Consider the following 27,762-nt stretch of genomic DNA (forward strand, 5'->3'; position numbering starts at 1 on the left):
AATAACATAATTAACACATATTATAAATTAATAAAAAAATTAATTATAATTTCTATAAAAGTACATAATGATAAATATGATTTAAATGAATAATATTATCTCATTAATAAAATCTCAGAAACAGTCATAACTTCTCTTATCATCCAAATTAATTCAATATATAATATTGAATCAATGTCTAATTATTAAATATTTAAAATAATCCTAACTTCTTCGATCAAAGTTGACTAGTCAATATTTAATATTGAATGCTTCCATAAATTGTATGGTTGAAACCTCTGTCGAGCATACTCCATATAATCAAAGTCTATGGTGTTCACGCGCCCCTGGATAGAAATAAACAACGTAATAAGCAAATGATATTCTATAAAATTAGCACATCACAAAATATTAATCTATGAAATTTAATAAGTTCTTCACTATAAATATCAAAAGAATTTATTAATTCTTCAAAATTATCTATATGAAATGAATGGGATAAAAAATAATATATACTCAAGTTAATACTACAAAGGGAGTTATAGAAATATACCGCAATAATTCCCCATAGAGCCCAGTGGATATGGCTTGCAATAGTATATTTATCGATATCCATTAAAACCGGTTCAACTTCTTTTTCACTCAGAGTTTCACCTACATTCATATACCAACAAGATGGATAGCAGCGCCGCTGCTAGTCCCTGCCTAAGGAAAAAGGAAACACCCATCGCGGCATTCAGACATTCGTGGAACAAAACACTAGACCATTCGGACAGTCGTCGAATAGAACACCGTATTGGGCATTTGAACACCCAACGATAATGGAACCACCTGCATGCATTACATGTGTTGGTTCCTGCATATATCATGATGAATCTACTTGCTTCAAAACAAGATGTTGTAGCATGCTGTAGCGGTTTTTGAGATCCAGTCTGCTCATGAAAAGTTGATGTTGTAGCATTCCCACTCCCGCGCTGGCTCAAGAAGCTCATGCTCTTGTAGCCTTGTGTGGTGCTTACTAGTTAGAATGATTACCATTGAATCCACGATTACCATTGATTGATTCTTGAACAATATTACACCACTGGTATTGTTACGACCTGTAGTTCTGGGCACGCGAGTGGAACGTGCGTGCGCACGGGGAGCTGCGGTTCGTTGGAAGTACGAGCTCGACTTGATTGTGTGAAGGCATTATGATGGTAATGCGAAGTGCAAAGAAGTGGGCGAGCTACTTATATGCGTAAGGCATGGCTTGGAATATGTTAAGGCCGACCACACTTGGAGACAAAGGCCGACGGCGAGTTGTGGAGAAGTGTGGGCATAGGGAGGTTGGCTGGGCAAGCCAGGACCACGCCCTATGGTTGGTATAAACAAGTGATGCGTGGAGCTCGTTTGGACAAGCTCTCAGCGCAGATCATCTTCGCTCATCCAAAAGGAAAAGTGCATGGGTTAAGAGGTAGCCGCAGCAGATAAGGGGAAGTCGCAACAAGGTGATGTGCCCAACCATGGGCGAGGCTACACGGGGAGAAAACACACTGTCTTGACTTGGGTGAGGGCGTGGGCAGAGGTCGCCTACCGAACGAAGAAGAAGGGCGTGCATGGGTGTGTGGCGCCCGGTTTATGCGACAGAGTGCCCGACGGTGAAACGTTGGTGGGCGCCTGGTTTGTGCGACGACTTGGCGCGGGTGTCTTGGCAACTCGGGTGAGCGCCCGCCCGTCGTGCAAGTGTGCACGGTGACTTGGTGAAGTGTTGAGATTGTGAACAGAGGTGTGTCTTGGGCAGAGGCGCCCGTGTGTGGCGACTTGGAGGCACACCTGAGTTGGGCAAACAACACGATCGTGCGACGAGGTGAACGAAGGGTTGGAGAGTCGTGCGGCAACCGTGCGGAGGCGTCGACGAGCTGGGCAACCGAGTTTGCCGAAGTTGTGAAAATTGGTTAAGTGTAAATTTGGGGTTTCCCAAGGACTTAGTTTGTACTTTGTAAAAGTGGAAAAATTATATATATTGATATTCGGGCAGACTCATATTGTAGGGAGTTTCTCCTCCCTTTATACTGTTGTGCATTTCTCTTGTATAATGTTATTTATGTGAATGTTATGGGCTTTCACTGGTATAAAGGAACACATTAATAATACTTGGTTGCGAAACACAAACTAAGTAGGATAAGTGGAATGTTAGGCGTAGTCTACAATCGTAAGTATTGGTGAAAAGAAAGCGATTGGTAGTGCCACACCTTGCTATAAGCGGTTAGAAGACTATCGCAGGCGTAGGGGCGTGACAGGTGGTATCAGAGCTAGCGCTGAGGAGCTGGTGCTGGTGTTGAAGCGTTGAAGCTGATACACACTACACTTCGTGACAGGTGGTATCAAAGCTGGTGAACTGAATCAAGGAATTGATTCTACGAAGACCGAAGACTTGGCAGGGAGTTCAAGTTTTGCAGGTGACAGGTGGAATATCAGGGTGATTTAGGTGAATGGTGAAACAGGTTTAGCAGAGGAGAAGCTTTGTGCTTGGGCCAAGCTGAACGACAAGGCATGGCAGGTTTGGAAGAATGCGAAGGGAAGCTCTTGCTTACCTTATATAGGTTGAAGCGGATGAAAGAAGAGAATCCCCGGATTCGAAAGGAACTTGAAGTCTTGGAAAAGAATGTTGAAGACGAACTTCTTCAACTTGGTTGGACAATGGAGCAAGATGAAGTTGCAGATTGTGCTGACAAGGAAGAGGAAGCCGTGATGATTGAGGATGTTGCAGATGTGACAACGATGGAGGATGAACTTGAGATTGATCAAGTTGGACCAGGATCATGCAGTTTGCAGACATGGATGAATGAGGATACTCATATGGAGGAGCCTCATGATGATGAAGTAAGTATTGATACTTGTGTTTCACTTGAGAATTTGGTAGATGGATCGTATGCAGGGAAGGGCAAAGTCAGTTTTCCGGTGCAGGGGAGCATCTTGCCATGGATGACTATGATGAGACCTTGTATGGAGAAGCAAGGATTGTTGATTGTTGCAGGATTTGTTGGGGTTTTTTGTGACCTTATGATAGAAGGTACAAAGGCCCGTGACAAGGGAGGAACATGATGATCATTGTGGATGATTGGGTCATGCTTTAGCCACATGGAAAATTGGCTAAGTGCCTGGCATGACTCATGGACAGATTTAAGGGCACACACTTGAGGTATGATGATGCTTGGGTGGACTTCTCATGGCCGAGACCAAGAGCAAGTCTTGGTGGAGCCTTCAGTGGGGGAGCTATGATGGAAGGGACTCGTGATGATGATGATATGGTTGGGTGACCGAGTTCACTAGACCGAAGATTGCAAACTTGGATGAGGATGACTGATTGTTGTGATGGGTCTACTTGGTTGGACTCTGTGGGAAACTTAGTCATGGACATTAGGTTGGAGACATGGAGCATGGCAGTGTTATGCAGGGACATGATGCAGGAGCACTTGTAGAGCTGTCACTTATGGGCATCCAATGAGGAGTGCCAAGGCAGGGATGTTGTGCATATAGATTTGCTGATGTGACATGGAGACTTATTACTTATGAGCTGATGGAGAGGTTGTGCACCCTTGTACAACAAGGCCATGGACTTGGATGGAATTGTGAGCAGACTATGGAGCATTCCTACTACATGGAGAGCTGAGGCATCTTGCAGAGACCTTTGGGCTGAGACTTGTATGCTTGCTAGATGTTGGTTGGAGATGACTCATGGAGCTCATGATGACATGAGGTTGTGACTTCCAAGTGGACTTTATATATGGTGGACTTAGAGGATCTGATGCATTGAGGAGCTGAGGTCAGAGACTTTGATGCAGGATGGGGTGCATACTTTCAAGTACATGTATGGGAATGGCTTGAAAGAGTGACTTGATGTGGAGGATCGATATGAGACACTTTGGAGTGATGGAGTTACAATGATGATGATGCCTTGGTGACTACACTTGGGCATGGGTTGAGCCGAGACTCAACCACTTTTGACAAATGGGAGCTGATTGATCTATGATCAAGGTCAGCACATGGGAGATGAGATAGGTGTATACTTATTTCTACGGCAGACTTGAGGGATGGCACATTGCAGATATGATGGAGGTTTCTTCATGGACATGGATGTGGCACATCGAGAGACGAAGTTTGATGAGATGGTCTCTTCATATTGAAGAGGTACACATATGGATGATGATGTTGGGGTAGATGTGGTTGATTTCATGCAGCACATTAGTACCAGACATCATGGACAACATGTTGCAGATGAGATGAGGACTACTTCATGGACCTGAGCATGGCTTACACTTATATGGAGATGGATTCTTGATCGAGTTGAGGATGTGACAGGATGTTTTGAGAAACAACTGATGGTGGCATGAGGATGTGCATTCTCATGGTTTGAGCATGACAGTTGGATTAGCTACCCAACTAGTTCAGACATGGGGGTCGACAGTGTGCAGAGATGTGTTAGCATTATGTTGGAGTATCATGGCAGTAGTTCACACGAGGATGACACATGGTGAGATCGACATGAGAGGTTGCAAGAAGCATGTAGCTTGAGATGGAAGGACCAGCCTTCCACAAGGAGGAGCAGCTTGTGGAGACTGTGACAGGGTGATCGATGGTCATGGATTGAGATGATTTCCGATGTATGACATACTGATGAGGTATATACCTTGGTATGGTGATCTTGGTGACAGATGGTTGCCGGGATGAGACATGATGGAGACGGTGGTTCTACATATGTTGCAAAGATGTTTGCAGTATGTGGAGGAGTTGACATCATGGATGATTGGTGGACTCCAGTATTGTAGCAATAATGCTACAACTCCTGGAGCTTCCTTCTCTAATTTTATCAACCCGGTAGTTCGTAACAAACTTGGAAGCGATGGTGCTGTATGCACAAGTACTAGCTCTTGTCGCAGCTGTCACTTGGTCAGCTGGCACAAGTCCGCTAGGGCTCAAGCCAACTTCTATGAGCTCTCAGAAGAAGTTTTTTTAACTGATGAATGAAGGCTAACTCAAAGGAAATTAACCTACTTTGCAAAAATGAAATGAACGCCAACAAGAAATGAAAACCCTAGCAAACCCTAATTCTACCAGCTAGTCCTACTGATGCAACGGAGAGAATGCAAACTACTGAAAGTGATGCCATTACTTCTATTAAGGTGAGGTGCATGTGTCTAGACTACTTTGATCTAAAGAAAACATATTTTTGTATTTTTGTTCAAGTTGTTGGAATTATTATGCGTGTGCTTCTAACTGGGTCTTGACTGTGCAGGGATAGATCAAGGAGGGAAAGGCTTGGAAAAGGTCAGGAAGGCTCAGAGAGGGTCTAAGGAATCCCTAACATCCTTTCAGAGAAGTTCACAAAGTTTAGATGCCTGGCAACCGTGTTTACGAGCTTCTACAGGAAGTCTGCAGGGGTTCTACAGGATGTTCAGGATTTCTACAGGAAGTTCAGTAATTCCTACAGGATGTTCTGCAATCGGATTTTTGGGTGATGGATGAGTGGAAGAGGCTGTATGGATGGCTAGGGAGGTAGGAGGGGAGCTTGTGATGGCTTATGGACAGAGAGATGAGTTGGAGAGGGGGTGTGCTAAGCTGGTTGGTCTAAAGGAGAGTAGAGGGAATGGAAGGCCGAAAAGGTAGAATCACGTGGGTGATAGAAGAGTTAGGAGGCAAGTGATCTAACTGGGAGATGAGTAGATGGCCTAGGCACAACTTAGAAGGATAAGGGAGTGAGGGAGTAGTACTGCACAGTGTAAATGAAACAAATCATCCATGTCTTGCACATAACCGAAATTTCATCAACTTATTCTAACTGTTTTAATAAAAACCAAAGAACAACAACGTTATTTCTGAGGGAAATCATGCATGGTGTTGAAGCAAAGACTCATTCCACAAGATCTAAATGCATGAACACTGCTACAAATGAGAACATTGCATCAAAGCTTGCATGAACATGTAAAATGATGTTTTTGGTGGGTGGCACGGTCTGCAATTCCAGCCCCTAAACAGAGGTGAAAGTGAGTGTGCAGTCAACCCTTTTTGGATCTCTGATTAACTCCAATCTCCTCACTCTAATCTAAGCGACTGAAGCAACTCTATTCATAAAACTAACCTACTTAATCACACCAAGAAATTCAACGCAGCAAACTGTGTTTCCAAATGCATGTAAAGGAAAAGGAATATAATGCTGAAAGAAAGGTAACAATACAAGGAAGGATGCCTTTTGCTCTCAGGTTGGGCCCAACCCCAAGAGCTATGGCTCCTTTAAGAACTCAGAACTGAACTCAAATCTGCCTGCTTTTCATTAAAAGATAATAGTCATAAGTCAAATAACATGCCAAAAATGGCTTACAAAAGCAAAACAGAGCTATCAGCTCCTAATTCAGAATATGCAACAAAGTTTCAAAAGTCCCCCTCGATGGCTACAACCTCATCATTTATACATTACGAGGGCCAAGCTGGCCTCCTAAATTAGTGGGGTTTGGCTGACCAAACTAAGAGTAATCTGCTGCTTCCTCAAAATCCGTTTGGCTGCCTTCTAGCTCGGTGGTGGGCGCTGTTGGAGCTCGGAGTTGAGGTTGAAAATCACGAGGAAGGCCATTCAATGCTGTGGACAACCTTCCTACAAAAGCTCAATCCCATCTTGGCTGTCTCCTAGCCCTCATCTGCGTGGTTTTGCTCCATTAAATGTCAAAAAACCTGAAATAAACATGTGTTAGCCACCTAGGAATAGTGACTGCCCTCATTCGTACAAATGACATAAATATACTAAAAAATGATGCATAAGTTATGAAAAATGAAGGGTTGAGCAAGGGTAGTTAGGCCAAATGAGCCCAAAATGTTACCAAATTTGGGGCTCATCATCACCCCCCAGCTAAAATGATTGCTCATCCTTGAGCAACTAATCCAGCTCTTCGTCCTTCATTGCCTTTACTGCCACCCTCACATCCCAAGCTTCTGCAGTAGTGTCCTCCTTACTGACATGGAACCCAGCCTTTCTTTCCACCTCTTCCCACTGTTCATGCTCATCTTTCTCTGTGCTGCCTTCCATCAATCCTAACAGCAGAGGTGGGCTTAGCTTGAAGCCAATCCAGCTGGCCTGGAGGTTCTGCATAGATTTCTTATAGAGGGGCACCCGTACTAGAGCTTCCCTCATTCGAGTTGGAGTATGATATTCTCTGATTTTTAGACTGTGGGTCAATGTGTTCCATCGGCAGGTGCAAGCTTGAACACAGTTGTCCCCTAACAGTCTCTCCATATCCTCGAAATGCGCTATGGCCTGGGCTTGCTGATCCATATATTTCAATGAAGCTTGAGGGTCGGTGGATAAGTGTTGGTGTGCTGATATTAATGCAGTTGGATCCCCTGGTTCTGCTCTAATTAGTAATGGCTCATTCAGCTCTCAGTTCATGACCGCTTTGGCTTTTGCTGCTCTTTTGTCTTCATGGTTCAACCATGAGGCAAATGCCATTAACTGCATATCCCCTAAGACCATGTTGGGATCCCATGAAGTCACATTAGGAAGGGCCAAATTATGGAGGTAGAACTCCGACAGTTTGGCCTTATCCTCTGAAGAACTGGTATTGCATAATTCAGTGAACTACTGCGGGTCTTGGAGCTGAGAGATACCCCTTTGCGCCAAGGTATTGATTTGAAATTGCAGCCACTGGTCTCTCAGATACAGGCCATAGGATTTGGCCGGCTGTCTGCATTGTATGGCATCCATGGCCCAACTGGCCATGCAGGCCAATTGTGCCTCTTTCTGCTGCAGTTGTTGTTTGAGAGCTTGCACCTCAATTTGTGCTTGCAGCTTTGTTTCCTGTAGATGCGTGGTTGGCTCCCCAAGACCGATTTGCAGTTCCTTTTTGCCTTGCTGTTCTGCTGTGATGTCCCCTGAGGACGTGCCTGTTCCTCTTCTCAGCTCCTGTAGCTGCAGTCTAAGTTTTTCGTTTTGTTCCTGTAGGAACACCTGCTGGCAATTTGCCACGTGTTTAGCCATGGCTAATTCCTTTCTTGCCTCCTTGAGTTGCTCCTACAAGGGGCCTGTGTCCGCCACACCTTTTGATTTGGCTATTTTCATCCACGTGTGGGTTCGTACTCTCTCTTCCTCCAATGCAAAGAACAGTGGCACAGTGAATTTCTGTGGTATAATTTTGTCGGCTTCTAAGAAGTTATAATATGAGCTCAGACTTGGCTGAGGGCTAGGCTCCGGAATATGCTCTTTCTCTTCTTCTCTTGGTGGCTCTACTTCGTCCTCCCTCGGTGGTGATGAGGGTGCTTCTCCTTCCATCCTCTCTGTCTCCTTAAGCCGGGCTAAGGTTTCCTGTAGAGCAGCCTCAGCATCCTGTAGCCGGGCTTTTGAGGCCAACTGGTCCAACCTCTCTTTCCAAGTAGTTGTTTTCAGGCTCCCCCTCTCATAGGTGACTGATATCTTTGAGGGGGACCTCTCCCTGGGCGAAGTAGGGGCATCCTCTATAGTGATTGGGCTGCTGGATGGAGGCTGTGGCTTGCCCATTTTTATTCTCACACTTCTCCTAGCTTTAAAATATAGAGGGGCCTCCCTCTTTCTCTTTTCCTGCGGCTTAGGAGGTGTACTAAGGGCGACCAGCATGGTTGTTGCCTCCCTTGCAAGAATGTCGGCTTTCTTTTCCTTGGGTTTTCTTTTCTCAGGGCTTCCTGTAGAAGGCCCTTTTTCAGCGGATTTCTGGCTTCCTGTAGAAGTCGGTTTTGGTTTTCCTATAGAAACAGGTGGCACCGTTTTGGTTTGTTTTGCTGAGTGGGTTTTGCTTTTTGACTTGGTTAAGGCTGCTATCGAGGTGCCTTTACTGACGTGGACCTGCTCAGTCTTGTCCATCCTGCTTTGTAATCTTTTCTCTCTGGCCGTCAACATGGGTGTGTCATCCTTCTCTTTGGCACCCTTTTTCTCTTGGTTCTCCTTTTGCTCTTTCTTCGGTGCTTTAGCCGTGGATCTCTGGCTTTTTTCTTTCTTCTCTACGGGTACTGACTCCTTCTCCTCACTGTTGGAGGAACCAAGCTCTTCGGTCAACATTTTTATATCGCCATCCTTAGTCAAATTTCGGAAGGCTTCCCACAAGAGAGGGACTTTGTATGTGTGGAGTGCATCCTCCACGAGGATCTTAATGAGCCCGTGATGAGCTACCTGGTCTGGTGTGCCTTCTCTCAACTTGGTGGCACATTCAGTCATAGACTGCAGTAGAAAGTAGGGAATACTTAATTTGTTCTCTGCAGGTAGGTCCATCTGATGCCTTAATTCTGTGAGTAGCCGAAAATGGTACCCATACACAATGCTAAACCGACCTTCGCAGGTGATGTATTTCATAATTTGGACGCTGACTTCGCTCCAAAGTGGCAGTAAGCTGGTTCTGCGAACCCCGTTCTTATCTTCTGAGAATTGCTCCTCTGGTGGAAAGAATTCCTTCTTAGCCTTCTGGCCTAATTTCCTCTCTTCTTTGTCCCATGGTACCCCCATTGGGAGCTCAATAACTCGGCTGATGAACTGTGGGGTGAGTCTGAGACTCAAACCCCTGAAATTGACGGTGGCCAATGTCTTTGATTTTGGCTTCAGAGCCCGCAAGAACTCCTCTGCCACCTCATCATCATATCCTTGCAATTTGTCGCAGAACGACATCCATTGCGCACGAGTGAACAGCTCTACCACCTCAGGGTTCTCTCTTAATTTCTTTGAGTCGGTCGGTTCCTTTCTGATGAACCCACCCGGCATGGTGAAGACCTGCTACGTTAGCTGGAGGTGGCGGATGCGTATTCACAGATTAGCCTTTTGGGACAGAGCGTAGAATTACGCCTCTGCCACGCATACAATTCACGAAGACTATCTCCAGATGAGCCTTAACAGAGCTTAATTACAAATCATATCCTGTAGGAAACCTTGCATACACTTCGACGACAATTCATGCAAACGGCAGACAACACTTGCAATTTTTTTATGATCAGACTGTAGAACGTCGACTCCGCCACCCTCGAAACCAATTGCATGGGAGGCACAGGTTCAGGCTTACCTTTTTAATTCGCCACCTTTGACGTGAAGAGCCCAATTTTCCTCGTGGCAGTGAGCTTCCTGTAGCGGAGCTTTCCTGTAGAAGCAGCGCATGGGTTCTGGAGAACACTGCAGTGGTTCTGCGCCTTCTGGGCTGCTATCAGACGTTCGAACGGCCGAAGACTTGGAGTGTCGAGCTTCAGAGGAATTCGGATGCTCACTCGTCTTCGAAACGGCTGATGATAAATGCGTGGGGTGGCAATCTAGCCGATAGATTTGAATCCGGCGGAATCCGTGGCGCGGGGGTGAGCTGTCCCTGCCGGACCGTTGGACGACGTCATCTACTCATTCCACTGCAAGTTCCCTGACTGCTGCATCATTCCCCGCAGATCCGCCGCCGCCATTTTCGTTAAAACGCGCTTCTCCCCGATTGGACGGTTCTCACGTGTCCACTACCCGTTCTTTTTGCCACGACCACCATTCTACACATCCGACTAGACCATCTGACTGGTCGACGTGGCCAGTTGAATGGCCATACGACTGCTCAACCCGTTCATTTCATACTTGCAAACATTTCAAAGTAGTATTCATGTAATTCGACGAAAGAAAGGGCGAGGCACTTACCTATGCGGCCGCGACATGATTTTCCAGGCTTCAGGACGATGATGACTAGATTTGCTTGCTGCTGCTATTTGCACAGGCCCGGAGGTTCCTCTTCGTAGGCTGCTGATGATGAAGCTTGTGACTCGGATGCATGTGCCCGCTTATTATTGCATGTTGCAGGCCATTGAATGGTATACACTCTAGTTGGCTGAACTGCTACGGGATTCTTGTAGGATGTCTTGTAGCAGTTTTTCCTCCTCGGGTGCATGCTGAACAGTGAAGACAGTGGCATCACGATCACGCTCGCAAGGCCCTTGGATAGCCGTGATGAGTATTGCATGGCGTCTCGGCATCTTTTTATTTATTTATTTAAGAATCGCTTCCTCTTGATAATTCAATGATCTGTTTTGATTGTGCAGGTACTTTTATTGCATGTCAACTGGGGTGGTAGAAGGAGGTGACAGTAGTGTGCGATGGAGAAAATAGTAGCTTGCATGCCTCCATGCTGAACCTTGGTCATTAGATCTCCCCACACAATTAGTTCTGGGCTGTCCAAAACTTCTACAGGAAGTTTCCTGTAGAAATACAGAACTTCCTATAGAAAGTCTGTAGCTTCTTGTAGAAGACTAAGCTGTGATGAAATCGTGCCCATACCTTGGAAAAGATGAGTGTTTTCGGAGGGGGTGCTGGTGAGGTCACCTGGTAGCATAATAAGGACCCTTGACTTTGAGTTGAGGGACCTCTTCTCCTTCATAGAATACCTGCAACCTGCATGCATTGCCACATTGTGAACTTGCTGTCCCTGTTTTTTTGTTTATTGTTTTTTTCTCTTTTTCTTTTTTCTTTTTTTTGAAAGACAGCAGGGGTGCCTCAATGAGGTTTTCACCCTTGCCATCTGCCTTAAGCGCCTCAGAGAGGTTTTCACTCAAGGGTCTTTTCAAATCTCTCTTTTTTTTTTTTTTTTTGAAAGACAGCAGGGGCGCCTCAATGAGGTTTTCACCCCTACCATCTGCCTTGGGAGCCTCAGAGAGGTTTTCACCCAAGGATCTTTATTTATTTATTTATTTATTTATTTTTTTAGATCTTCAGGGTATGCCCAAAACAGAGGCAGAACCCTTCTCTATGACCAACACTGATTTCTCCACAGTTTTGATGAACTCTTGTCTTGAGAGAGGTTTCCTGTAGATCTTCAGTCGATGCCCATTGACAAGCATGGGGATGGCCTCCTCATCAATGGTCCGAATAAGAACAGATCCATTGTCATGACATTTTTCCACTGCATATGGTCCCAGCCATCTGGTTCTCAGCTTCCCCTTGAAATTTTTATGCCTGGAATCATACAACAGCGCCCAATCTCCTGGCTGAAATTGCTTGTCATTGAGGTGTTGGTCATGCCACACCTTTCTCTGAAGTTGAACCACTTCTGAGTGAAGGAGGGCCTACATTCGGTGCTCGTCCAATCCATTCAGCTGCAATAACCTTTCTTGTTGGGCATGGCTGAGATCTAGGTCCAGCTGAGCTGCCATCCTTAAAGTGTTGTATTCAAATTCAATTGACAGCAAAGCTCTCTTCCCATAGACCAGCTCATAAGGTGTGAAGCCGGTTGTGGTCTTCCAAGTGGTGTTGTAAGCCCATGTGGCCTCAACCAGGCGATCTGCCCAATCTTTTCTGCTGCTGCTCACCACCTTAGTCAAGATCCCTTCCAATTCTCTATTGGTGACTTCCACCTGCCCATTTGCTTGGGGATGATAGGGGGTGGAAGTCCTATGCTTGATTTTGTGATGAGCTAGTAGGTCTTCAATTAAGTTGGAGGTGAACTGGCTTCCTTGATCAGTGACTAGCTCTCTTGGGTAGCCAAATTTGTAGAAGATGTTTTCTCTTAAGAACTCAGCCACCTTTTCTTTTGTCGCTGCTTTGATTTCCTTGGTTTCTGCCCACTTTGTCAGGTAGTCGGTGCACACAATGATGTAAGACCTTTGCCTCGAAGGAGGGTTGATTGGACCCACAAAATCCATACCCCACTTCTCAAATGGCTCAAGAGTCACTTGAGGTTGGAGAGGCATCTCATCCCTTTGAGTCGGTTTCCCCATCCTTTGGCATCGGTCACATTGGCTGATATACCTTCTGACATCTTGATGAAGTGTGGGCCAATAGTAGCCTGCCTGCAGGATTTTGAAGGCAGTCCTCTTTGCTGCAAAGTGTCCTCCACAAGGCCCATCATGACAGGTGAGGAGGATATCAAAGACTTCCTCCTCCCTTACACAATGCCTTAAGATCTGATCAGGGCCAAGCTTGAACAGGTTGCCCCCGATCCAAGTGAATGAGGCACTTTTTCTAATGATTCTGCTCTTCTCTCTTGAGGATAGGTGCGGAGGGAACTGTGCTGAAACAAGGTAGTTTGCTATATCAGCAAACCATGGAGAGAGTACTGAAATAGCAAACAGATGTTCATCGGGCATCTGGTCATCCACTGTTCCATCCTCATCTGCAGATAAATCCAATCTAGATAAAAAGTCAGCAACAACATTTTCTTTCCCTGGTTTGTCAACGATAGTCAAATCAAACTGCTGCAGCAAAAGTAACCATCTAATGATACGAGCATTCACGTCTGGTTTATTCATTAAATATCTAATTGCAGCATGATCAGTATGTACAAATGTTTGATAGCCAGTGATATAATGTCGGAACTTGTTCAGTGCATGGACCATGGCCAAGAATTCTTTCTCAGTTACAGTGTAATTCAGTTCTGCTTTGGATAAGTTTTTGCTAACAAAGTAAATGGCATATGGAAGTTTTTGTTCAACTTGTCCTAAGGCTGCCCCTATGGCTTTGTTCGAGGCATCAGTGTGGATGTGGAAAGGTAGGGCCCAGTTTGGACCTCTCAAGATTGGGGCAGACACCAACTTGTCCTTTAATTCATTCAGAGCCCTCTGACAATCATCAGTCCATTTAAACTCCACATCTTTTGCCAACAGGCCAAACAACGGCGAGGCTAGCTTGCTGAAGTCTTTAATGAATCTCCTGTAATACCCTGCTAATCCTAAGAAACTCCGAACATCCCTTACCTTTTGAGGAGGTGGAACCTTCTTGATGAGATCAATTTTGTTAGGATCCACCTGTAACCCTTGGCAAGAAATGGTATGGCCTAGCACGGTCCCTTCAGTCATCAAGAATTCACATTTTTCAGGACTAAGGGACAGGTTCATCTCAATGCATTTGGTTAGGACTTTTCCCAGATTGGACAATGCTTCCTGGAAGTTGGACCCATAAGGAGTGAAGTCATCCATATAGATTTCCACCGCATCATGGACCAGCTCAGAAAAGATGCTCAAGACGACTCTCTGGAAGGTAGCAGGAGCATTGCATAGTCCAAAGGGAAGAACTTGGTAGGAAAAGGTACCCCAAGGACAAGTGAAGGTGGTTTTATCTTGGTCTTCCGGGCTGATTTGGATTTGGTTGTACCCGCTAAACCCATCTAGGAAAGAGAAAAACTTCTTTCCTGCCAGTCCATCCAACACTTGATCTGTGAAAGGTAGAGGAAAATGGTCTTTCTTGGTAGCTTTGTTCAGTTCTCGGTAGTCCACACAGATTCTCCACTTCCCATTTTTCTTGGGAACCAACACCAAAGGGGACACCCATTCGCTATCCAAGATGGGGTAAATGAATCCGGCATCCAACAGTTTTTGCAATTCTTCCTTGACGATGTCCTTAAGGGCTGGATTCATTCTCCTCTGGGGTTGCCTAACCGGTTTACAATCCTCTTTGATGTAGATGTGATGGGTACAGACCGAAGGATAGACTCCTTTCATCTCCTTATAGCTCCAAGCAAAAGCATCTAGATGACTGGCCAATAGACTACACAGCTCCTTTTCCTGGGAAGGAGATAGGGAGGAGCTGATTTTTAACGTTCTCTCAGGGCCGAACTCCACATTTTTGACTCTGGGAGTGACAGGGTTGGTCGCACAAAGGTCCACTAAGGTGCTGGCTTGGGCATCCTCCACCAATTCCTCTAAGGACAGTGCACTGGGAGGTGGATTCTGGATCAAGGCCTCAATCAAATCATCCTCGGTTGGGGGATCTCCCCTAGTGGTGTCTAGGGTGCACAAAGGTGCTGAGTACACCTCATCCTCTTCTCCTTCCTCCAACCAAAGTGGTAAGTCATGCTCTAATGAGGGTTGGGCAGGCGGGTATAGGACTAGCTGCTTGGACATAGGACTATTTTTGATGGTCATGTTTCTTGCACGACAGCTTATGTAAGCATCTGCAGTGGCTAACCAAGGCCTTCCCAAAATAAGAGGATATCCAGTGAGATTTGCCTTTGGTTGCAGAACCAAGAAATCTGCAGGGTATTCCCAAGAGTCAACAGAGACCAAGACATCCTCCACAATCCCTTCGAGAGTCATGGTGGAGCGATCTGCTAGTTGTAGGACTGTCGAGGTCTTCCTCAAGGAACCCTGAAGGTTGAGTTTGAGCATGGTATCTCTGGTCATCACATTAATGGCAGCCCCCAGATCAATCAAGGTGTGAGGTATGATGGTGCCATTGATGTGGATATCTACTACAGGACTCCCAGGATCTAGATACTTTGGGCAGATGACTTGTCCCAACATAAGGTCAGACATTTGTCCTATGACATTGATGGTTGAAGCATCTCTCTTTCGCCTGCCTGGGTGTCTGAAACACTTTTCCTTAACCAATTTGTTGTATATTGGTACATCTTTGATGGCTTGGAGAAGTGGTATTTTCACACATAACTATTTGAGCTCTCCCAGAAGCTCATCCTCCTCTGGGTTGGGTTGTGTGGTGGCTGTTAGTCTCTCAAGAAAGGGTGGAATAGCCTTTGGTTCACTTTCCTGTTTATCTTCCTCGTTCTCTGGGGGAGGAGGTTGGCGATCCGTAAGAGTCTTTCCAGATTGCAGATTGATCTCCTGGATCTCCACAGCATAGGTAGGGCATGATGTTTCCCCAGTATATACCTACTGGGCCTGTCTGTTGTTGGGGTTCAGGTTCGGTTGAGCAGGCATTTGAGGTTGCCTTGGAGGAGCAGGAGGTAATGGTTGTGGTTGAGCTAGTGGTGGAGGCAAAATGGCGGGAGGAGTATTGTACTGGGGCCTCCACCCCGATTGAGATGCATTCCACTGAGGTTGTGGCTGGGCATGTGAGTGATATGAATGAGTAGTGGGTTGAGTATGGTACTGAGGTGGGTAAGACCATGGAGGAGGCATAGACCAGGAAGGATGAGTAGGGGGACCCCAGGAAGGCATAGGAGTAGATTGGTTGGGGATGTAATAAGCTTGGGGTGCCCCTTGCATCCCCTGCCGGTAAGGTCTAGGTCCTTGTGGCCTCCTTTGGTTGAGGAAATAGAGAGGTTCAGTGGGGGCTTCTGTCCCTTGATACATGGCTTTAAGCCCAGGTAAGGTTGGACATTGGTTTGTGGGGTGGTCCTCCTCACAAACAAAACATACTTCCACCGAATGTAATGGGCATTCGTTCTTAGGGTGTTTCCTTGTACACCTAGGGCAGAAGATAGCCAAGGCCCTCTCAGCTTCTTCTTTCTTCTGCTGGATTCGGAATGTATCAAGTTGCATGGCAATGGTCTGTCTCACCTCACTCTTGAGATCCTCTAATTGATTTGCAAACTCATGTTTGGAGAAAGGAATACCAGTTGAGAAGTGGTTTCCTCTACCTCTTTTCCAGGCTGCCCTAGAGTGGTTTCTAAACACAGTCTTTATGTCCTCATAAGATAGTTGGTAAATATCTCCTCCAGCTAGCATGTGAAGGGTATCTAAGATGTCTTCAGGGACTCCTCGGAGCAGGACCAACTTGAGGGATTTAGGGTCAAGTGTACACCTGGCCCGTTTATAGCTAAGTTGGAACCTTTCCTCGTAATCCTCTAAGGACTCATCATTTCCCATGGTCATCCGAAAGATTTCTCCCTTAGTTTCCTTGGACCTACAGTAGTCCCGGTATTTGGTATTGAAAGCTTGCTGCATCTGAGCCCAAGTGGTGATACTGTTCCCAGGTAAGCCCATGAACCAGCGTAATGCTGCATCCTTAAGGGTTGAGGGGAAGAGTTTCAGCTTCTGCTCATCTTCAGTATAGTCATAGGTTCGACAAATGACAACAAACTCAAACAGGAAAGTGTCAGGATCTTCAGTAGTCAGTCCATGGAAGTGAGGTAAGGCGGAGGGGCTAATGTTCTTCATTTTCATGTCTCCATTGGTCTCTCGGATGGGGAAGGCACCTTCTATTCTCTCATCTTCTCCCCTATTGTCAGCCATAGCTTCAGATGGAATGGTCTCTAACTCTTCTTCTGCTATAGGATCTTCGTATATCTCAGGAGGTTCACCTATAGGTTCTTCTGGATCACTGTCACCAAAGAAGAGAGAAGGGTGACTCAGTGATGTGGTGGGGGTGTTGGGTAAGAATTTGCCTGTTTTATCTCGATTCCTACGAGGCATGAAATGGAAAGACTTTTGATTGCTTTTTTTTTTCCTCTGGTACCTGCAAAAACTGAAGCAGATTGATCTACAACTAACTATCTTGCTGAAATGAAAATGCAGAATTGAAATGAAAGCTGGAAAGCACTAATCTACTTTTCTCAAATGAAATTGCAGGAATGGAAATGCTAGTTTACGCTTGCAGAATTGAAATGCTAATCTACACTTGCAAAAATGAAATTGCGGAATTGAAATGTTAATCTATGAAAGCAGGAAATGTCTATGCTACTTTTGTAGAATGGAAATGAAATAAACTACTTAGTAGAAGGAGAGAGTAGGAAAATAGAAGAAAAGCAACAATCACTAATACTCTGACGCTTCCCCGGCAACGGCGCCAAAAAGATGGTGGACTCTAGTATTGTAGCAATAATGCTACAACTCCTGGAGCTTCCTTCTCTAATTTTATCAACCCGGTAGTTCGTAACAAACTTGGAAGCGACGGTGCTGTATGCACAAGTACTAGCTCTTGTCGCAGCTGTCACTTGGTCAGCTAGCACAAGTCCGCTAGGGCTCAAGCCAACTTCTATGAGCTCTTAGAAGAAGTTTTTTTAACTGATGAATGAAGGCTAACTCAAAGGAAATTAACCTACTTTGCAAAAATGAAATGAACGCCAACAAGAAATGAAAACCCTAGCAAACCCTAATTCTACCAGCTAGTCCTACTGATGCAACGGAGAGAATGCAAACTATTGAAAGTGATGCCATTACTTCTATTAAGGTGAGGTGCATGTGTCTAGACTACTTTGATCTAAAGAAAACATATTTTTGTATTTTTGTTCAAGTTGTTGGAATTATTATGCATGTGCTTCTAACTAGGTCTTGACTGTGCAGGGATAGATCAAGGAGGGAAAGGCTTGGAAAAGGTCAGGAAGGCTCAGAGAGGGTCTAAGGAATCCCTAACATCCTTTCAGAGAAGTTCACAAAGTTTAGATGCCTGGCAACCGTGTTTACGAGCTTCTACAGGAAGTCTGCAGGGGTTCTACAGGATGTTCGGGATTTCTACAGGAAGTTTAGTAATTCCTACAGGATGTTCTGCAATCGGATTTTTGGGTGATGGATGAGTGGAAGAGGCTGTATGGATGGCTAGGGAGGTAGGAGGGGAGCTTGTGATGGCTTATGGACAGAGAGATGAGTTGGAGAGGGGGTGTGCTAAGCTGGTTGGTCTAATGGAGAGTAGAGGGAATGGAAGGCCGAAAAGGTAGAATCACGTGGGTGATAGAAGAGTTAGGAGGCAAGTGATCTAACTGGGAGATGAGTAGATGGCCTAGGCATGGCTTAGAAGGATAAGGGAGTGAGGGAGTAGTACTGCACAGTGTAAATGAAACAAATCATCCATGTCTTGCACATAACCGAAATTTCATCAACTTATTCTAACTGTTTTAATAAAAACCAAAGAACAACAACGTTATTTCTGAGGGAAATCATGCATGGTGCTGAAGCAAAGACTCATTCCACAAGATCTAAATGCATGAACACTGCTACAAACGAGAACATTGCATCAAAGCTTGCATGAACATGTAAAACGGTGTTTTTGGTGGGTGGCACGGTCTGCAATTCCAGCCCCTAAACAGAGGTGAAAGTGAGTGTGCAGTCAACCCTTTTTGGATCTCTGATTAACTCCAATCTCCTCACTCTAATCTAAGCTACTGAAGCAACTCTGTTCATAAAACTAACCTACTTAATCACACCAAGAAATTCAACGCAGCAAACTGTGTTTCCAAATGCATGTAAAGGAAAAGGAATATAATGCTGAAAGAAAGGTAACAATACAAGGAAGGATGCCTTTTGCTCTCAGGTTGGGCCCAACCCCGAGAGCTATGGCTCCTTTAAGAACTCAGAACTGAACTCAAATCTGCCTGCTTTTCATTAAAAGATAATAGTCATAAGTCAAATAACATGCCAAAAATGGCTTACAAAAGCAAAACAGAGCTATCAGCTCCTAATTCAGAATATGCAACAAGGTTTCAAAAGTCCCCCTCGATGGCTACAGCCTCATCATTTATACATTACGAGGGCCAAGCTGGCCTCCTAAATTAGTGGGGTTTGGCTGACCAAACTAAGAGTAATCTGCTGCTTCCTCAAAATCCGTTTGGCTGCCTTCTAGCTCGGTGGTGGGGGCTGTTGGAGCTCGGAGTTGAGGGTGAAAATCACGAGGAAGGCCATTCAATGCTGTGGACAACCTTCCTACAAAAGCTCAATCCCATCTTGGCTGTCTCCTAGCCCTCATCTGCGTGGTTTTACTCCATTAAATGTCAAAAAACCTGAAATAAACATGTGTTAGCCACCTAGAAATAGTGACTGCCCTCATTCGTACAAATGACATAAATATACTAAAAAATGATGCATAAGTTATGAAAAATGAAGGGTTGAGCAAGGGTAGTTAGGCCAAATGAGCCCAAAATGTTACCAAATTTGGGGCTCATCAATGATACAATTGCTGATGATCTTGGTGGATGGCTACCAAGATGGTATGTTGTTGAGGACGACAATGAATTTAGGTGGAGGAGGATGTTACAACCTACAGTTCTGGGCACGCGAGTGGAACGTGCGTGCACATGGGGAGCTGCGGTTCGGTGGAAGTACGAGATCGACTTGATTGTGCGAAGGCATTATGATGGTAATGCGAAGTGCAAAGAAGTGGGCGAGCTACTTATATGCGTAAGGCATGGCTTGGAATATGTTAAGGCCGACCACACTTGGAGACAAAGGCTGACGGCGAGTTGTGGAGAAGTTTGTGCGTAGGGAGGTCGGCTGGGCAAGCCAGGACCACGCCCTACGGTTGGTATAAACAAGTGATGCGTGGAGCTCATTTGGACAAGCTCTCAACGCAGATCATCTTCGCTCATCCAAAAGGAGAAGTGCGTGGGTTAAGAGGTAGCCGCAGCAGATAAGGGGAAGTCGCAGCAAGGTGATGCGCCCAACCTTGGGCGAGGCTACACGGGGAGAAAATGCGCTGTCTTGACTTGGGTGAGGGCGCGGGCAAAGATCACCTGCCGAACGAAGAAGAAGGGCGTGCACGGGTGTGTGGCGCCTGACGGACGATTGAGGCGTGCACGGGTGTGTGGCGCCCAACGAACGGTTGAGGCGTGCACGGGTGTGTGGCGCTCGGTTTATGCGATGGAGTGCTCGACGGTGAAACATTGGTGGGCGCCCGGTTTGTGCGACGACTTGGCGCGGGTGTCTTGGCGACTCGGGGGAGCACCCGCCCATCATGCAAGTGTGCACAGTGACTTGTTGAAGTGTTGAGATTGTGAACGGAGGTGTGTCTCGGGCAGAGGCGCCCGTGTGTGGTGACTTGGAGGTGTGCCTGAGTTGGGCAAACAACACGATCATTCGACGAGGTGAACGAAGGGTTGGAGAGTCGTGCAGTGACTGTGCGGAGGCGCCGACGAGCTGGGCAACCCAGTTTGCCGAAGTTGTGAAAATTGGTTAAGTGTAAATTTGGGGTTTCCCAAGGACTTAGTTTGTACTTTGTAAAAGTGGAAAAATTATATATATTGATATTCGGGCAAACTCATATTGCAGGGAGTTGCCCCTCCCTTTATAATGTTGTGCATTTCTCTTGTATAATGTTGTTTATATGAATGTTATGGGCTTTCAGTGGTATAAAGGAACACATTAATAATACTTGGTTGCGAAACACAAACTAAGTAGGATAAGTGGAATGTTAGGCGTAGTATACAATCATAAGTATTGGTGAAAAGAAAGCGATTGTTAGTGCCGCACCTCGCTATAAGCGGTTGGAAGACTACCGCAGGTGTAGGGGCGTGACAGGTGTTGTTGAATAACCGACAGTTGAAGTGGAAGTTTTCGCTATCGCTTGAGAGTAAGCAGGATTGGATAGTAGGTTCATACACTGGATAACAAGTGGTCAGCAGGAGTTGCAGCTAGAGAACCAGTGGTATAGCATATTTGTTTATGGTATGTATGAGTAGATATGAATGAGGGGTAGTGTTTTTTTTCCAGTTACCCAGCAGCACCAGTAGTGGTTCTTGTTTTAGTGTGAATCCTGCAAGGGCATTTGAATTATGATTCATTCTGTTGCAATTTTCAAAATTTGGGATTTGTATGTTTAATGGAGAAATCACAAATGCACAGAAGTTCTCATGGCATACATAGGTTCAGCGATTGAGATTCCTCGTGCACAATTGATCTAACGGACAATGGTTGCCATGGCATTTTGCTGCGAAAAAATTACAGGAATATGCGGATGTAACCAAAATGTGAGCAATTTTTAGTTTCTTCAAACTCATTTGTCAAAAACAATTCCCTGCCAATTATTCATAGTGTCTGCATTGCATTTAATTTTAGTTATTGTTCAGTTGATAATGGTCTGTCCATCATCTTTTGGGTATCTTTGTCTTTGAGAGTAATTGTGCATTGTTGTGTCTGGATATCAAACCCAGTTACCCGAATTAAATTTCTCCACTCAATTCAATTGTTGTGGATTTTATAACTTCTACAAACCCAACCCATGTTATGAGCATTACATTATGATCCTTCACAATGGTTGTGAGGTCTGGGCATAGTTGATTGAATTGAGAAAAAAAATATGTTTCCAAGCCCTTATGAGATGTGTTTTTATGGATGAATGCGATATGTCATATTTAATGTCTTTTAATAATTTCTACTACTTTAAAATCTCTTCAAAGAACTAGTATTAGTGAACATTCAAGCTACTCTGTTCACTACAATCATTGAACAAATTAACTTAAAAGTTCGAGCTACTCTGTTCACTACAGTCATTGAACAAATTCACTTAAAGTTCACTGTGAAAGTAGAGAAATTAGCCATTGAATAGCAGAATTAGAAGCATTAATGGGTCCTTATGGAAAAGATGGAAGCCAAGTTGTGAATTAATTTTATGTCTCACATCTATTTGTCATATTGATTACTTGACATAATGAAAGACCATATGGAATATGCGAGAAGTTTCATTGTTGGCATAATAGTTTTCTCGATTCGGTACTTCTGCTACTCGCTTTCTTCCTTGCTGGCTTTGTAATCTACGACAACTATATCGAAGTATGATAGTCGAAGTATGATAGTTGCTGCTTAGTTCTTGGTAGATTTCAGACTTGGATAATTATTTTGTGAAATATTTGCTTGTTTAGGCACAAAACATTCTCCCTTAGATTTTACTACTATCAAATATTTTTCATATGTTCCTAGAACGGCTTGCCATCTAAAGATGGCTATGATATTTAATTTTGGATAACCTCTCATAAAATGTTTCTTTGTAATTTCTAAATGATGTTGCCTGTGAGATGCATGAACAGGTGTCAAGATGGGAAATACCGAATGGGAATCTTTGTAATTTCTAAATGATGTTGCTTGTGAGATGCATGAACAGGTGTCAAGATGGGAAATACCAAATGGGAAATATTGAATGTTATAGGGAAGCAGTTATCAATTCCGGCCAAAAGCCCTACTTCAAATTATATTGAGATAGCCATCCATAGTCCTCTACACCGACCTACCCCTGTTCCTATGCAGAATCTATGCATAATCTGGTATGGTATGCTACTCTATTCTAATTTTTCATGATAGTAGACAGACTCAGAAATAGCTTTTGCACTGTCACTTTTCATGATAGTATACAGACTCAGAAATAGCTTTTGGACTATCACTAAAGCTTATCACTAAGCATCGAGAGCTCTTCCCTCATGGAAGCGGAGCCTTGTTTGAATGTTAGATTTACTGCAAAGCTTTTGAATGTTAGGTTTATTGCAAACTTATAAATATCAAAATTGATTATCATAACAAAGAATGCATGAAATCATCACAAAGGATGCAATTGTTTTTCTTACTAAGCATGAAATCGTCACAAAGGGTGCAACTGTTTTTCTTACTAAGAATGAAATCATGACAAACGATGCAACTGTTTTTCTTTTTCTCTTTTTCTTACTAAGGATGTGTTTGTCGTTCTTCCCTCAGTGTAGGATTTGTTTCTCTTCCCTCAGTCCAGACTATCCCTCATGAGTCACCCAGTGCAGACAATGCAGATAGTTGATGGAGTGACATACTTGAATCTGTTCCTCTATCCCTCATGAGTCACCTGTGCAGATAGTTGATGCTAGTTGGTCCAGATAATTGATGGAGAAATGAATTTACACGCAGCAAACAAGCAATGAATTTACAGGCACCAAACAGAAATTAACAAAATTTTGAGAGCAATGGCTCGATAACTGATAACAACATGCACCACCCTTTACAGCTGGCAGCTATTGCACCTGGCACCTCAACCTCAACATGCACCACATGGCAACTTCAATGCAACATCTCGCAACTATGGGAACTTGCTTTAGCTTACCATTATAGCATTTAATATATGTTAAACTGTGAAACTAATGCTAGCATTAGTCTACACTATGAAACAGAGTGAAACATATTTCCGAAATAAGTACACATAATATATGATTTTGGCCTCTCCGCCTCGGGAAGAGGCCAAATAAGATGGTGAAACTATATGCCTCTCGAAACTTTGATTTATAAGTGGCAGGTACTAAAAACAAACAGGTGAATTAATGGAATAACATCGCTAACCGATTACTATAGTCCCTGGCCATTGCCAGATGGCAGGGACTAAAAATTATTAAAAACTTTGCAATAGCATATTTTTCAAAATTCTCTAAAAGTTTATTGATTGTTTTTAAATTATTTTATTGCTGGTTATCCTTAAAAAAAAAAAATTGTAATTAATTAATAAAATAATTATATTTAATAATATATATATATATAAAATTTATTTGGTGGATTTTAGAAAAGTTTTCAATGTTTTAGAAAATATTTGAAGAGATAATAGTTCTTATTAAGTTAAGGATTGTTGTGATTTGTTTTTATGAGATTGTTATTGTTAAGTTTAAGACTATATAAGGGTGGTCTAAAGATATTAAATGCAATATCAGAGTTGAGCAAGGGTTTCCCTTATCCCGTACTTTTTTTGACATTTACATCGATAAGCTTGAGGAATTTTTGGAAACTATGAGTTCCAAGGGCACCAAGCTTGTTGGTAATACCATTAATCTTCTCCTTTATGCCGATGATATTGTTCTTCTCTCCAGAAGTCATGATGACATAGACAAGAAGCTCAAGGCTCTTCATGATTACTGCTCCAAGATGGGTATGACTATTAATACTGAAAAGACTAAATTCATGATAATTAAATCCAAAAAGATCACCAATGATAATTTTTTCTATGAGAACAATTAATTAGAACATGTTTCTTATTATCGATATTTAGCTAGAATTATAACATTGAGAAAATGATTATTGGCAGTTGGAAAGCTTATGATGAGCTGAAAAACAGTTGTAAGTCGGTTAATCTTTGTATTTGGAGTAAAAAAAGGTTCCTTTTTGAGGCTCTCATCACCCATGTTATCTTATATGGATGTGAAGTTTGGGGTTGTAGTATATCCAAAGATTCATGGAGAAAGATTGAGATGATTCAAAAGCCATTCATAACCTACAACCTCAAGATCAAGGGAAATATTCTCTACCCTATCCTCTTGATCGAAGTTGGCCTTTCCCACATTGAGAGCAAGACTATGTTTAGGTAATTGATGTATAAGAAGAAACTTTACAACATTGAATCTCAGAAGCTTCCCAAAATTGCTTCAAACTCTAGTTAAAATACTCAAGCATGGGTGGCATAAGGATGCTCAGTCTTGGCTCAACCACTAGGGGATAAAGGAGATCATCATGAGAAACAAGGATAGTGTAAAAAATACTATTACCTCCAAATTTAAGGATAAATTGTGGGATGATAAGGAGCTTGAGGGAAAAAGGAAGCTAACATATTATAAGGAGGTGATCAACCCCACCCTTGATAACTAGAATTATCTCTTTTGTATTGTCCAACACTAAGAAAAAAATGAACATTGCTAGGATAAAAACTAATTCTCATGAGCTTCTAAGTGAAATCAAGTGGTGGTCTACTCCGAAAACTCTCTGGGATGATAAAATCTGCCAACTTTACCATACTAAGAAGGTGGAAAATGAAAAACACTTTTCTTTGATTGATTGTCTCTTACTCACATCTGCGCTCATTTCCTTAACATCTGCCACACTTCTAATCTTCTTGACTTGTTAAATTAGCCCAACTATAATGACCTTGGAGCACTTATTTCCCTTATTTTTTTATCATAGAAATAAGATTTTGAAGAATCACAATTAGATTCATATTTTCTTAATTGGTCTTAGTGGACATTAATGATCATCATCATCATCATAACAAAAAATATTATATTTCAAATTGAGATAAATGCTTTTTACATAATTGTTGATTTTTTTATTTTTTTTTATAAGTATCTATTCATTTATTTTTTTAATATAATATAATTAATATAAATATTTTATTATTATTATTAAATTATAAATCTAGATTCATTAAAGAAAGATTAGAATTTAAAATAATAGTTCATTCACATTGTTTAGGAAGTGATTGGAAAATTAATATAGGTTTATATATTTTGGATAATTCTTTTATATAAATTAATTTAATAATAAAATTTATTTTTTGGGGTCAGATAATGTGAGTTTTCAAATGATTGGCATTTCTAAGGTATGGTTTGAGTAGTCCCGATACGGGTATTTAAGTCATCAAAATCACCCAAGGATCATATTTTGTCTAGGCCACACCAACTCTTAGTATGGTTGGATTTTTCCCAAATAATTTAGAACTAGTGAGCCTTTCACCACAAAGTTCCTTAACAAAACACTTGACACTGCCCCATAAGCTAATAAAAAGCAAATTCTAAAATAAATATTGATTAAAAAGTGAGTGAAAATTTCAGATATATTTTATATAATTTTATTTAAATAATAAAATTAATTAAATAAAAAAAATATATATTAGTTAATAAGAAAACATTTTCTCCTATATGAAACCTATTATAGATTACAAAAACTTAAATTCAAAAATTTTAAAACAAATTAAAATGAGTAATATATATATATATATAAGAGCTTAAATTCAAAATTTTTAAAACAAATTAAAATGAGTAAATATATATATATATATATATATATATATATATATATATATAATAAACTATTTTAATTAAATAATACATGATAATGTAGTTGTGCCACAGGATGGTTTTAGATATTCGTTCACAAATGTACGACGCTTCTCAAAATCTATGGAACGAAAAAATAATAAATATGTATATGTTAGATTGAACTTTTTAAAATTAAATGTATCACATAAATATGTATATTTTTCATGCTTAAACAAAAAAATTATATAAATAAATAAAAATTAATAAAATTATATAAATAAATAAAAATTTAAAAATTAATTAATATTTATTAAGAAAATATTTTCATATTTATTATTTATATATATTTTTTAATTTAAAAATTATCTGAATTCAAGATTATAATAAAATTTATATTTTGAAATTCTAAAATTATATATATATATAACACAAAATTATATATACTTAGAATTATAATTAAAAAATTAAATTAATATTTAATAATTATAAAATTAAATTATTTAGTAATATAATTAAATATTGTTTTTGTCATGATATGTTTATAAACATGTGAATAGGAAATATCAATTAAATTCACAGCGTTCATTTAAGTTTGACTTAAAATTGAAGTCTATTATAATGCATTATCTCACGGAAAAAAAAGAAATATAAGAAACATAAATATGGTAGGAATAATTAATATGCTTTACAGTTATTAGACATAAATATTTGGAAAAAATTCTAAAATATTTTAATATCTGAAACTGATATGAATTTATATTTAATGATTGTTCATTAATTCTTATTATTATAATAATATAATAAATTATTACATAATAGTAATTACTTTTAACTAAATTAATACAACTTTTTCATATATATATAAAATTCTAATTTTAATAATTCAACCAAAAAAAATTCTAACTATAGTTAAATATACCTGGATATTTGTTGAAGTCTAATATATGTGGTATATCACTATGATAATCACCAGCCATCTCACAAAAGTGATTTGGCTATATCATATGCCATTGGATTATAAGGTGAACAATCATAATCCTGTTTCCAATACAAAAGCCAAAAAAATTTAACTAATATTTAAATATATTAGAATCGGGAAAAAAATAAATAGAATAGAATGTTTTATCCTAATATTATATTTATTATTAATTAAAAGAATATTTAATTAAAAAATATTTATAAATATAAATATTTTGTTAATTCATATTATCAAGTCAGACACTAAATTTGTGTATCAGATTTTTTTGTTTGTGGGACAAGGAACCCACTTTAGCATAGAGACTTGACTGTTAAGCCTACAAAGGCATACATATTCTACCTCTTCTAATTTTAAACCTGTAACCTCTTAAGAGAAAACACATGTTCTTAACCATTAACCCATATAACATAAATACTACAGAAGATTAAGAGAAAACACATGCTCTTAACCATTAACCCATATAATATAAATATTATGGAAAAAGCAATACAGCATCAAAAAGGGAAATCCTGAAATTAGATTTTCGCAACTTTGGACTTGGCTCGTCTCAAACATGAACCTTATATGGCTGATCTGACCAGCCCCCTCAGATCTGTCAAATCGTGGCAAAAAAAATTAGATGGCGGACGTGATAAGGGTTGAAGGGATGTTCCACGTGGATATTACATCTGTCAT

At 41.7% G+C, this 27,762-nt stretch overlaps 1 pseudogene; it reads right to left on the reverse strand.

The window, feature by feature from the left end:
* Positions 1 to 227: 227 nt before the first annotated feature.
* Positions 228 to 27,762, reverse strand: LOC149151446 (putative choline kinase 3; annotated as a pseudogene).

Source organism: Pinus tabuliformis, chromosome 9 (assembly GCF_031772625.1).
Source record: "Pinus tabuliformis cultivar Carrire ecotype Pingquan chromosome 9, CPIR1, whole genome shotgun sequence".
Classification (NCBI taxonomy): domain Eukaryota; kingdom Viridiplantae; phylum Streptophyta; class Pinopsida; order Pinales; family Pinaceae; genus Pinus; species Pinus tabuliformis.